The sequence below is a fragment of the Saimiri boliviensis genome, chromosome 6 (genome assembly GCF_048565385.1).
Source record: "Saimiri boliviensis isolate mSaiBol1 chromosome 6, mSaiBol1.pri, whole genome shotgun sequence".
In the NCBI taxonomy this organism is placed as follows: domain Eukaryota; kingdom Metazoa; phylum Chordata; class Mammalia; order Primates; family Cebidae; genus Saimiri; species Saimiri boliviensis.
In genome coordinates, this window is record NC_133454.1 from 48,801,993 (window position 1) to 48,811,426 (window position 9,434).

The window sequence follows — 9,434 nt, forward strand, 5'->3', positions numbered from 1 at the left end:
GGGCTCAGGGCCGATCAGTAAGGCAGCTGACCCTGCAATCATCCAGCTGGGAACCAGGATGCTGGGTTCTCCTTCATGCTGGCTCTTCCAAAGTAATTCTCTTAGGTAGTCACCTTTCTCTTGCTTTAGGTGAAAGAGAGGATAATAATGCCAGGGAAAGAAGAAGGAAACGCTGTAGCTACTCTCACTAGGCAGAAGACCCCAAGCTAATTCCACCTGCTGTCTTCTTTGTCTTCTCTAGACTAGGAAGGAAGAAGGAGGGGCAAGTGGGGAGTGTGGTGTAGCAGGACTATTCTACCATCTCCCTAAGCTTTTCGAGAGGTGTCTCTTCTCAATCATTAGTACTCTGTAGACTGCAGCGCACTAGCCCGTCTCTTTGACCTTAGCTTTGCTTCCTTGGTCACCAATATAGGGCAACAGAACAAGTCCTACTCAGGACTCTGCTGCACAGTAAAAGAAAAGGATCTCCACCTCTCTTTTCTGAATCCTTTAAATTCAGCCAAGCAGGGGCTGACAGCACCATAGCTAAGTCTCTCTCTGTACAGTAAAGTGGCTGTTGTGTGTTCTTCTGACGGTACATTGCAGAGTCACAAGATATTTTAATATTCTTTGCTTTTAGTCTTGCAGTTCATTGCACTTGGGAAACTGAGGTGTATTTCATTCTTCAGCATAGCTCCTGATGGATGATAACTATTTTTGAGGTGCTTTCCTTGGATTATAACTTATCAAAAGATACCAGAACAATAATGTATAATACTTTGAACTTTAAGAAAAAAAGAATTCCCATTTTTCTTGTGTGTGTTCATTTGGATTTCACTACAGCATTAAAGTCAGTATAAGACACATTTACTGACAGCTGTGTTACTCTGGATCTTGCAAAAGAGTATGAATAGCCACTTCTGCTAAATTTCTCAGCAGTACATTGAATGCATATTTAATGTGTGTCATAAAAATGTGTGCAGATTGCTTGAGGCCTTCTGTCATAAAAGGCCTGAATGTCTACCATTAGCTATCACACTGGTGGTACCTCCAATATAATTGGAAAAGGTGTAGCAATATATGAGCATATGTAATGTTTGTCATTTCTATTAGTTCTCTAATTAGATCAGCCTTCTAATCAGACAACTTATAAAATCTCAAGTAATATGATTAGAGCAATATAGGATGCAGCCCTCATATGTCTGAAGCACAGTTGGTAGTAACTTTGATACTGTTTTGCTGAATGGATGGCTTTGCTCAGTAAGCAGTTAGTTCAGTGTTGAGAGTCTGACAAAGCTGCCTTTCTCTAAGTTCTCTAAACGTTCCAGACAAGGTGGTTTCCTGTGTTACACCTATTAAGGAATGACCACATTTTCTCTATAGAGATTGCATCAGTATCTTAGAAATTCTAATTCCTGACGCCATTTCCTCCAGAAAAATGACAGTGTATTTCATTTATGAGAAAGTGGAAAAATGGTTGTAAATAAGTCAATAGAAACCTCAATTATATTTATTAATGAAAAGGATTAAGTTGGATTAACATTTATTCATTATGTTTTGATTATATCAAAACTGTAGCAGAGATTGTGTCTTGGGTTGATCCAAGAGTAGCCCTTTACACGATATTGGCTTTGAGCAGACAGAATCATTCGGCAGCAGTGGCTTATACTATGTGAATCTAGAGACCACTGTTTGAGTCAGCCAAAGGTGGGTAGTCTACTCGGAGTCTGCTGGGCAGAGTGCAGGATGCCAGGTTACCAGGTTGGACATGAGGGCAGACTTTCAAAGGCTCCAGGCCTCCCTTTGGAATTAAATATTAATTGAGGTCATTATCAGTGGGATCTGTCCAGCTGGCTTTTGTCCCACACTGCAAAATTTGATCCTGAATCTTTTGAGTCTTTCCTTTCCTACTCTTAAAAACAAGAACAACAACAACAACAAATAATAACACCTGGCTGGGTATGGGGACTCACACCTGTAATTCTAGCACTTTGGGAGGCTGAGTTGGGCAGATCACTTGAGATCAGGAGTTCAAGACCAGCCTAACCAACGTGGTGAAACCCCATCTCTACCAAAAAAGTACAAAAATTAACCTGAAGTCCCATCTACTTGAGAGGCTGAGATGGGAGAATCCCTTGAGCCTGGGAGATGAAGGTTGCAGGGAGCTAAGATCGTGCCACGGCATTTCAGTCTGCACGATACCCTGTCTCAAAAAATAATAATAATAGTAATAATAAAATCCTTCCCTACCCTTAACAACAATAGCAAGTAATAATAATAATATACAATAATAAAATAAAAACAGTAAATAGCTGCCATTTTTTCAGTGCCTCCCATGTGGCAGGGCCTGTGCTATGTGCTTTCCAATACCAGCCCTGGTCTTTGCACCACTCTGAGAGGATTGGGCTCAGTGGGCGATTAAAGCTTGCTCAAGATCAAAACAACTCATCCGAGTGGTAGAGTCAGGAGTTGAACCCAAGGCACAGAGTTCTCCATGCTGCCTCCATCCCAGGGTGGGCCTACTGCATATGCTCATGAAACAGATTCAGATGTGTTTCCTATGCTTATCACCCTGCTCTCTTATTGCTTAGTCTTTAAGTAACACAAAAAGGTCTATTATATCATTACAGTTCATTTTCGCATAATTGTATTCTCAGTGGATGCAATTGACAAATTATCGAGCTTCTCTTGTCTCCTTGACGTTCTTAAGCAGTTTTGAAATGCTTTTACATGAACAGTTCTCATAAAAAACAACATTGTTGCTTTTCAATAGGAATCCACTCAAGTCCCCAACCCCCACTGCAAACACAATGCAAATTTGCCCACAACACAGAGAATAAGCAGAGTCACAGTGGAAAACCTCATACACGTTACAGGTCAGGCTTAGGCAGAATTGCCATAGTGCCCATTTATCCCAGAATATCCACCACACCTCCTAACAGTGCTTGGTTTATTTCAGACCAACCAGACAGATCTTCGTGCAAGGGACATGGCCAGGTTTAAACTTTCTCTGATAAGTCCGCCCTCCTGTTGGATTTCTGTGTCTCTTTCTTGTCTACCACAGTGACAGCCTATATATTTCTTCCAATGTTGAATTCAGAGAATATAGTAATGTTTGCTCGTTTTCTGAACAACATATTATCCCTATTCCATTACCTCTTGTGTATTAAAATTGTGATTCCCAAGCTTAATTCTATAATAGACTCATTTGGGAGCTTGTTAAATACACATTCCAGGGCTCTACCCCAGAGACCTCCAGGAGTGGGGTTTAGAAAGCATTTTTACAAAAGCTTTTCAGGTAATTATTCTGGACAGACACTGCCGTAAAATAATAAATGGAATTTGAAATAAACAAGAGCTTATCAGAGCTCTGCAAAACCTCCATGTCCACTCCTGTCTGCCATAGGGAGCTACAAGACTGTGCACAGAAAACTGTTTCTGGAGTTACCAATGCTTTTGTCTCTTTTCTTCCAGAAGCCATTTAAAATAAAGCTTGCATCCTACTGTTACTGGTCTAATTGCTCCTGTAAAAAGAAAGGAATGAAGATTATAATGGAAGTATAAATGCAACACCTTTTAAGGCAAGAACTATCTTTTAGGGATAGTGTTTTTAAACCCCCATTGCTTTTAGCAAAATTGGTGATGGTTAAGTAGTGATAAGATGATAGAAATTTTTAAAAATTGGTGTTAAGAGTTGCAAGGCATTGAAACATGGTAATTCAATCTCCACTGAAAGAAAAATGAATTATAACAATGAAAAGCTTAAGTGATTAGTGCCCAGTAACAGAAATCAGGCAGCTGCTCAGCAGCATTCCTTCCTACCAGAGAGAGAAATAGTCCTGTGGTTCTCAACTGAAAGATGGGCTGCCTTTCAGCAGGTCAGTTGTATGTTGAGTATGTGGGACTTAGAACATATTTGCCCTTAGATATGAAGTAGCCTCACCTTTGTGCTGGGCACCTGTCCCATAAAGGACTGGGCACAAGGGATTTCAGGAGGGTGGTGGCTGCTTATCACATGGGGCATGGCTGAGCCATTATTTTGACCAAATACTCCCTGTGGGATACTCACCAGACTACTGGGACCAACAGTGTGGTCCCTCTGTCTACAGTCTTGGCCTGGTCTTATATTTTTCCTTGGCTGGTGTCTGTTTTATTACTTATTCTGTGCACCATTCACCCCAGACACTTTCGGCAACCACACTTTCTTTCCAACAGCATCTGATACTCACAGCATTGCCCATTTACTCAGTAGCTCTTCACTGCTCGAGTCTTGCATGCATCACAGGCAGCAGACCTAGCTTTGCATCTCTGGTGTGTCACTTACTAGCTCAGTGAGCCTAGGCTTGCAACCTCATATCTTCAGGGCTCTGTTCTGTGAAAGGGAGATAAAAGTACTCTGTGACTTATTAATCAGTGCACTCAGGTATTAGAAAGTCTCCTGCACATACACTTCTCCAGGAGGTTTGGATACAAGAGTCAGTGGTAAATGGCCCCTCCCCTCCATGTGCACAGTCTAGTGAGAGAGACATTTGTATAAGAAAAAAAGTCATGAACAAGGGGATATACTTCACAGTAACAGTGATGACAACGAACTCAGCTTTTATCCCTTCCTACAGCAATGTCCTTTTCCTCTGCTCCCTCCATTAGTCCTCTTTATTCTTGGGGATGACTTCCTCACACCTCTGTGCCTGGGCTTATAAGTTGGAAAATAGGCCTTGTATTTCCTGTTTTATTGGAGACTCTTTTTAGCAGGATCAACCTGGACTCCAAAGAGGAAGGAATGAGTGGAGAGACAGGGAGGAGAAGCTGCCATGTGGGAATGGGCGTGGGGGTACAGGCTGTGTTTGTCACTGGGGACAGCTGGAATTATTGACATTTATGACTGGCAATTGGAGAGTAACTGAAATACTTTAAGTTGTGGGGTGTGTGTGTATGTGTGTGTGCATTGCAGGCACACACATGCTTTCGCACATACACAGAGATGCACATACACAATATGTTATAAATTAAGCCTTGGGGGAGATTATACAGAGCAAAAAAGAAAACAGAAGCATTAAACCCATATTTATTTTATCTGGGAGCTATACAGTTTAAGGGAGGCTTTTTGTCTTCTCACTGGACAAAGCCTGATAGATGAACTCTGGGAAGAACCATCATGGAATAACAGCTTTCTCCTTTCACTTCTGGATTGGAGAACTGTAAGGCCAATTCTCTGAATTTCACATGGGGCCTTTCATTTCTCTAAGAGAACTCCTTGGGCCTGAAAAATGAAGATATTTTCAAAAAAATCTCTTATTATCTTGATATCTTAGGGCCAACTTCTGCTTTTGAAGATTAAACTGTTGTTCTGGCAGATCGGTTTCTGCATCATTTTCTGTGCATGTGGAGCTGGAGCTGTACATCTCTGCTGGCTTTGTCTTCACTGTCATAAGACTGCTTTTGGGTGTGTTTCCTGGGGACTGTATAGACAAGGATCTGTATTTTTTATGCCAGTGACAGTGGCCAAGACATATGAGCATCCATCGTTTGCTCTCTGAAATGCCTGCTCAGTCACAACTGTGAGATGAACACAGGAATGAACCTGGTAGGGAAGACCAAGTCCTGTTTATTTCATCCACGGATTAAGTATGGCGTTATACTGGAAAAGCTCCTTAGAACTGACCTTTCCCCACTCATGCCATAGGAGACCCAAAATGTAAAATGAATACACTGGCACCAAGATTGCTAGGAGAGAGGCAGGAATGTGGATTTCAAGATTCCTTATGAGACCGCACAGTATTGTGAACGCCCTGAATAAAGAAGATGTATGTTCAGTGGCAAGGGTGAACAGCCTCAATTCATCCTGCCCTCGAGGTTCTTTTCAGCCCCTTGCTAGTTGAGTAAATAGGCCAGCAATTTAGCAGAATGCTCTGGTAGCTTTAGGTTTTGCTGTGTTAGTACACACATTTCATGTAGGACACACAGGTTTTCCCTTTTTTAATGTGATTATCATGTTTTTTTAACAGCACTTATGGCCCTCTGGATGGACACGTGGATGTCTAAGGGCCGTCTTCTTGGTTATACCCTTAATTCAAATAAGAAGATGACCACGTGGAAGACAGGCTTTGCCCACTACGTCTTCCAAATATCCGTGTCTTGTGTTTGACACTAGAGATTCTTATAAATTTGAAGCCTCATCCAATATTCACCTTGGCGAGCAGGCTCTAGCTATTGTTGGCAGAGTGTCTGCAAACACTATTTTTAGGAGCATGGAATTACTTTTTTTAAAAAATTAATTTCTGGTTTTAGAATCTTGTCATGGTTTTCTTTTGCTTGGCGGATATTTATTATGCATCTTCTATGTGCCTAGCACTGTGCAAGACACTGGGACACAACAGTAACAGACGGAGAAAATCCCTGCCTTCACTAAGCTTAGTAAATACATTCAATGAGTCAATTAAATAGCATGATACAAAGTGACGTATACTAATGGGAAAATGAATGAAGCAGGGCAACTGGGATTGGGAGTGCCAAGGAACAGTGGTGTTGGCAAATTAGATGGGTTTAAAAACACTTTGGATACAAATAATAGGCTGAATTTTGCCCAATGATTGGGCTGTAGGTACCTTTGTGACATCGTTTGTATTGTTATTTTACTTAATCTGTCATGCTGTGTCCCGCTTCTGTTAGTAGTTTGTAAGCAACGTGAAGACAGGAATAATAAATCATAAAGTCCTGTCTTCTCCGACACTGATTCTAGTGTAGTACACATTGCAGATGCTCCCTTCCTGTGTATTAAATCCATTTATACCCCTCTCCATCAGCAAAAGGTAAGTGTGACCTTGTGTGTGGCCAACTTATAAGCCTATATCAAGTGGGTGATGGGGGGGGGTGTGATACTTAGGATATTCTTCCCAAGGTGGAATGGTGGCATTGGTGCACTCCTTTGCTGAGCTGTTCATGGTAACTGTCTCCTTGGAGCGCAGGTTGGACTATGAGGAAAACTACTAGAGGCCTTTTCTTTTCTATTCCTCTTCTGGAAGAGTTTGCTTCCTTAGCCTGAAAGTCACAGGACAGATGGTCAGTAATAGCTTGACCTAAACCAAAGGGGACCGTTGCCTCTCTATTCATATTTAGCTCTGAAGATCTTCAGAGATTATGGTCTGGTCCAACATATTCCAGCTGCTGTCAGGAAATTCTTTGTTATGTTCTTTCTAAATTTAATTGAAGCCTATTTGTCTTTTTTCGAGGTAGGCTGTAGAAGAGGCAAACAAGCTAGTTGATGTAATTAGCAGTGAGCCCTGTCAGGGCCTGTCAGGAGCCTTTCTCTTGATGCTTTCTGCCCTCTGCGCTGTGTGAGGGAGGACACAAAACCACCTGCCCCACCCCACAAGACAGTCCACCGTGACTCCTCACTGGGCATCCAGGACATTTTCTCCAAGCCCATTTTACCCAGGGATTCATTGCTTGTAAGGAACAAAAGACATTCAGAAGAGCTTAAAAGAAAAGGAGGGATGTGTTGGAAGCACGCAGAAGTATCTAATGAAAACTAAACCTGGCAGTGTGCCACCCTCCCAAACGGCATATAAGTGAGGTCATCGTAGCAGGTGAAGACTCAGACCTCAGTGGCTCAGAACGGCAGGTGTTAATGTCTCATGCTCAGAAACTCCCATAGCTGGGAGGGACAGGCTGTGCTCCACACAGCCATTCAGAGGCCCGGGATGTCAAAGCTCTGCTGTCTAACCCCAGACGTCCCCAACCAGGCAGCTGATAGGGAAGGAGAGATGAGTGGAAGATCGAGCAGGTGGTTTTAGGGGCCAGTCACAAAAGTGGCACAAATAATTTCCACCCACAATCCACTGGCCAGACCCAACCACATGGTTATGGCATACTTGTAGGGAGACTAGGAAATGAAGTCTAACTGGATGCCCATGGGTAAAGGGAAGTAGGTTTAAAGAAGAGTTAGCCATCTCTGCCATAACCAAGAACTTGAAGTCCATTTGGAGCTAGGTCAGCCACTTCTTTTGCCCTGACAGAGAGCTGTGTGTCTTCCATGCTTGGTTTCTGTTCAGAGGAAGAGGGGGACAGAGGATGCTTTTTAGTGAGTAAAGAAATGCACATCCTCTTCGTCCTCCAATGACTTTGCAGTCCTCTGTGTGGACACTGTTTCAGCTTGCCGGAACCCCATGCTGGGGTTCGGTGAGGCCCTTCATTGCCCCTTGCTCTTGACCAGAGGTCAAAGGTCAACTGAGTTGTTAGCATATTCTGTGCAGACTCATCTCAGACGGCTAATAACAGGCACTGAAATAATATCTATAAAATATGTGTGGAAAGATAGTTCTCCCAGGAGACTCTGACCTAAATTTTGAGCCAGGCTCTGCAAATTTGCTTCTTTAACTAGAAAAAGATGAAAAAAAGGACAGGTTCCTTCAATTCACATCTGTTCAGTCCTGCCTCAGCTCTAGATAATGTGTTCCTTAATCTTCGAGGGATAGAGGGCTTTGCCTTCTCTCCCTTCAGGGTTTCTCTACTGTATTTTCTCCCCAATATGGCATTCAACACAACTCCCAGCTCCTGGGCTCAGCCGCACAGCTTTAAGGAGGGTTCAGATGAGTTTGGGGTCAGGCATGTATTAGGAAGCGTGTGTGTGTGTGTGTGTGTGTGTGTGCGCGCGCACACGCACGCGCTTGAGAGAGAGAGAGAGGGGAGAGAGAGATTGAGCACACATTTAGGAACTGCTGGGGGACATTGCAGTTCCCCGGTGAACACTGTCCATTTCCCCTGCTTAGTGTTTGAGGTAGCACAGCTATTACAGCAATAGGAGAGACAGTCAGCCTGACCCACCCCATAGAGGTCTGTCCTACCCCTACTGGGACTGGAGAATGGTCACCAACTTCCCACAGCAGAGACCTCTTCCACAGGGCCATGTATACTGTCTGTTTTAGAAGCCATATCTCAGAAATGTTGGAGAATATGGAAATGTTGGCACCCGTGCAATGGCTGTTTGTTGAGAGAGTGGAACTCTCTTCTCAGGCTCGGACAAGAAGACGAATCTGTGCCTAGGCGACCCTGCTAGTTTCCTGCATTGTTGAGGGAGGAATTATGTCCTGTGTGTTTGTAGTAACAGAATCCACAGCTAAGAAAAGACAAGCTCAGGAGGGAAGTCCTTGGGTAGACGCTAAAGAGCCTTCTCTTTGTTCTTTGTGCCAGCAGCTATAGGTTTCTAATTATGATGGCAAGAGAGGTGTCTCTTATGAAGTGTGTCGCTGCATATAAAAATATCTCTACGTTTTGTTATTGCTGTGTTCTTCTTGTGATAGATGTTATTAGGAGCACACTCTGTCCTTCTTTCCAAGGACGTAATCTAACTGTTTTCTGTTTTCTCTTCATTTTTGTTTTGCTCTCCAACCTGGTGATGTGCTGCTGTGTTCTGTTGCAATGAAATTCCTTCATCTGTTTCACATCACAACAAAAAG

At 42.9% G+C, this 9,434-nt stretch overlaps 1 protein-coding gene and 1 long non-coding RNA gene across 20 annotated transcripts in view; both read left to right on the forward strand.

Moving 5' to 3' along the window:
• The window catches only part of NCAM1 (neural cell adhesion molecule 1), a 341,199-nt gene that overhangs the window by 193,718 nt on the left and 138,047 nt on the right, over nt 1–9,434 (forward strand). The gene's annotated exons all lie outside the window — the stretch shown is intronic.
• Nucleotides 1–9,434, forward strand: part of LOC141584833 (uncharacterized) — a 95,675-nt gene that overhangs the window by 41,725 nt on the left and 44,516 nt on the right. The gene's annotated exons all lie outside the window — the stretch shown is intronic.